The sequence below is a fragment of the Tupaia chinensis genome, unplaced genomic scaffold (assembly GCF_000334495.1).
Source record: "Tupaia chinensis unplaced genomic scaffold, TupChi_1.0 Scaffold000161_3, whole genome shotgun sequence".
NCBI classification, from domain to species: Eukaryota; Metazoa; Chordata; class Mammalia; order Scandentia; family Tupaiidae; genus Tupaia; species Tupaia belangeri.
In genome coordinates this window covers 156,056-160,419 of record NW_006159634.1, presented here as the reverse complement: position 1 = coordinate 160,419, position 4,364 = coordinate 156,056, and the positions used below count along the sequence as shown (strand labels likewise).

Genomic DNA, 4,364 nt, shown 5'->3' with positions numbered 1-4,364 from the left:
GCAGCGGCACTGTCTTCGCTCGGTAAGTACTGGAGGCTATTTGGGGCATCGAGACTGGCCGTGACCTTGGCTGTGTGGGAATGGGGCCCCCAGGGGTGGAGTGGTCACGCAGTGGGTACATCCAGCCAGGAGGGCACAGGCCGGCACCACTCGAGGGCATACTGCTGAGTGACAGGACAGCGGTCTCCAGGACCATATGCCGATTCCGCTTCAGTGATGGGGACAGACACCAGCAGCCAGGTGTCAGGGTCGGGAGACCGTGATTGCCAGGGCCGCTCAGGGGTGGGCCAGTTGTGCCCCCGGTTGTGTTGGTCATTATAAAAGTCTACGTGTGCATATATCCTTAGAATGATGCACCCCCCAAAAAAGCATGGGAAGCTATTTTAAGGAAGAAAACTTATTTTTTAAATTATGTTTAAGGTATATTTAGAAACAATTTGTCTTAGTCCGTCTTGGGTAGCTTTAACAGAATGCCACAACAGGTAATTTGAGTAGCACTGTATGGGCTCATTGTTCGGAAGTTGGGAATTCCAAGACTGAGGTCTAGTTCTGGCCTTCTTGTTGGGTCACCGGATGGCAGAAGGCAGAGAGAAGGAGAGGACGCGGGAGGGGGCGGAACTCGCCATTTTAAATCTGAACCAATCCCGTCCTTGCACCAATCCCGTCCTTGAGGCTGGAGCCCGCAGGGCCTAATCACCCGTAATGTCCCACCTGCTAATACCATCACAATGGCAAGTACACTTCAACATGGGTTTTGGAGGGGACATTCAAACCATGACAAATATTAGAATCAAGCCATGCAAAATTCTGACCAGAAAGACATGGTAGATAGGTATGATCCATGATACTTCGTAGATATATTTTAGAAAGCAGAAAGATGCCAAATGAAGGACTTCCTAAAGAAAAAATAGCAAGTTGCCATTCGATCTGACCACATTCTTTCCTAGGGAATTCTCTCAGATGGATGTCAAAGACACACTGGTGTGCAAGTCAGACTCCAGGAGGGTCCTGCCTTCTCACGGGGGTAGATAGAGAAACACGAGCCCAGCAAGTGAGAGTTCTTGAATAGTAGTACACCCTGTGAGGGTGAGACCCAGCCACGTGGCTGAGACAGGAGCAGGGAGGTGCCTGCAGGCTCCAGAGCACATGCAGGGACCTCTGAGCAGGTGGCCCTGAGTTCAGACCTGCGCGGAGGGGAGGAGGTTGTCCTGGACCCCCCAGGAAGCCTAGCTCCCTGTGGGGACAGACCTGGCTGTAAGATGGGAGCACTTGGCACCTCTGCGGACCAGAGAGATGCCTTGGGGAGCTGCACCTGTGGGCTGGGGGCGGGGGTGGGACTGGAGAGCAGGGCAGCAGGACAGCCCCGGGCTGTGCACCGCTGCATGGGTGTGTTTGGTGCTGAGAGAAAGCCATGGAGGGGGGTTAAGCGGCCACACAACCTCTTTGTTCCATGCTTTAGAAAGGCCCTGTGGGCAGAACAGAGAGTGGTGAGGAGGTGACACCACAGTGAAACGATGGGGCGAATGTCCCCCTCCTCTGTGGGATCAGAGGGGGAGCCTGACCCCGCCACAGTAGCCCCGGCCAGGTGAGGCTCTCAGAGCAGTTGGCGGGGGGGGAATGGGGCCCCCAGGGGTGGAGTGGTCACGCAGTGGGTACATCCAGCCAGGAGGGCACAGGCCGGCACCACTCGAGGGCATACTGCTGAGTGACAGGACAGCGGTCTCCAGGACCATATGCCGATTCCGCTTCAGTGATGGGGACAGACACCAGCAGCCAGGTGTCAGGGTCGGGAGACCGTGATTGCCAGGGCCGCTCAGGGGTGGGCCAGTTGTGCCCCCGGTTGTGTTGGTCATTATAAAAGTCTACGTGTGCATATATCCTTAGAATGATGCACCCCCCAAAAAAGCATGGGAAGCTATTTTAAGGAAGAAAACTTATTTTTTAAATTATGTTTAAGGTATATTTAGAAACAATTTGTCTTAGTCCGTCTTGGGTAGCTTTAACAGAATGCCACAACAGGTAATTTGAGTAGCACTGTATGGGCTCATTGTTCGGAAGTTGGGAATTCCAAGACTGAGGTCTAGTTCTGGCCTTCTTGTTGGGTCACCGGATGGCAGAAGGCAGAGAGAAGGAGAGGACGCGGGAGGGGGCAGGACTCGCCATTTTAGATCTGCACCAATCCCGTCCTTGAGGCTGGAGCCCGCAGGGCCTAATCACCCGTAATGTCCCACCTGCTAATACCATCACAATGGCAAGTACACTTCAACATGGGTTTTGGAGGGGACATTCAAACCATGACAAATATTAGAATCAAGCCATGCAAAATTCTGACCAGAAAGACATGGTAGATAGGTATGATCCATGATACTTCGTAGATATATTTTAGAAAGCAGAAAGATGCCAAAGGAAGGACTTCCTAAAGAAAAAATAGCAAGTTGCCATTCGATCTGACCACATTCTTTCCTAGGGAATTCTCTCAGATGGATGTCAAAGACACACTGGTGTGCAAGTCAGACTCCAGGAGGGTCCTGCCTTCTCACGGGGGTAGATAGAGAAACACGAGCCCAGCAAGTGAGAGTTCTTGAATAGTAGTACACCCTGTGAGGGTGAGACCCAGCCACGTGGCTGAGACAGGAGCAGGGAGGTGCCTGCAGGCTCCAGAGCACATGCAGGGACCTCTGAGCAGGTGGCCCTGAGTTCAGACCTGCGCGGAGGGGAGGAGGTTGTCCTGGACCCCCCAGGAAGCCTAGCTCCCTGTGGGGACAGACCTGGCTGTAAGATGGGAGCACTTGGCACCTCTGCGGACCAGAGAGATGCCTTGGGGAGCTGCACCTGTGGGCTGGGGGCGGGGGTGGGACTGGAGAGCAGGGCAGCAGGACAGCCCCGGGCTGTGCACCGCTGCATGGGTGTGTTTGGTGCTGAGAGAAAGCCATGGAGGGGGGTTAAGCGGCCACACAACCTCTTTGTTCCATGCTTTAGAAAGGCCCTGTGGGCAGAACAGAGAGTGGTGAGGAGGTGACACCACAGTGAAACGATGGGGCGAATGTCCCCCTCCTCTGTGGGATCAGAGGGGGAGCCTGACCCCGCCACAGTAGCCCCGGCCAGGTGAGGCTCTCAGAGCAGAGGCACATGACAGCTTCAGGCAGGATGAGGCGGGCAGTGCTCCCTCAGGGGGCAGCGAGGACAAGGGACACAGCCAGGAATAGAGGGGACACCCCAGCGTGTCATCACACAGCTGTGTTGTGGGGACCTCCTGAAATAGAGCTGTGAGACTGCGGTCTTGTACACAGGCTCTGAAACCTCTGTTAGGGACAGAGCCCACCACCCTGTGGGCTGTCCGGAAGGCGAGTTGTTAGCACAGAGACACTGAGTTCGGCGGAGGCTTTAATAGAAGCTGAAATAACAAATCATGCCTCCTCACCAAACCACACTCTCACAAACACTGTCTAAACGTTATTCTTGCTAGTTCTTTTAAGAACAAAAATACAGTCCTACATAGAAGTCACAAAAATCAAACACACACTGTACACGTTCTCTGGGGCAGCGTGAGATTCTGTCCAGAAACCTCTCGCATAGACAGAGCTTATCCCCCATCAAAGCCATCGCTACCTGCCACCACACAGTGGGATTTCAGAAAATAGTGCAAGGAGTCGTGACAGGGTTCATGGGAAATGTGTGTTACACAAACCTGTGTGTGGCTTCCCAAACTTTTGCACCAAAATAAACTCATACTCAAATTTCATTTTTCCTGTAAGCTTTTTAAATTCCTTTGTGGCTTAAAAATATACAAGACATTGCTTGGTACAGTTTTTCTTAAGAAAAGCATTCGAGGCCGGCAGGTGGCTTATTGGTTAAGGCATTGGACTCCCACATGACCTACTGCAGTTTGAGCTCTGGACCTGGCGGCTTGCTTTCTCATTTAACCTTTGTCTCTCTCTGGTCAAATTGGAAAATAAATAATAATAACAAATATTTAAAGAAAAAGAAAGAAAAGCACTCTTCGTTAGAAACTTTTTCCATTGTGTTTTGTAGCCCAGATGTCTGTATGTTAGAGACTTGGAGAAGAACCTGCCCCAGGTTCGGTGTCTGGGGCCAGTGTGGACCTGTTAACAGAGGCCGCTTTCCTCCCACAAGCCTCTCCTCCGTCTCAGTTGACTCATCTGAAAGATAAAGAGGTGGAAGCATGTCATTCTGGAGGTCATTTTCCAGCTCTGTCAAGTTCTTTAATTTCCCATAGTGCGTGGCATTGTAACTAAGGATTTACTGAGAAAAACAAGGAGGCCCAGGATAGCAGCGCCCTTGCAGGGCCCAGGGCAGCAGCATCCTCTGCAGGGCCCGGGGCAGCAGTGCCCTCTGCAGGGCCC

The 4,364-nt window shown here is 52.4% G+C and overlaps 1 protein-coding gene across 1 annotated transcript in view; it reads left to right on the top strand.

Annotated features, from left to right (window-relative positions):
- GALNT2 (polypeptide N-acetylgalactosaminyltransferase 2) overlaps positions 1 to 4,364 on the top strand; it is a gene marked incomplete at its 5' end in the record, with an annotated part of 99,837 nt that overhangs the window by 80,229 nt on the left and 15,244 nt on the right.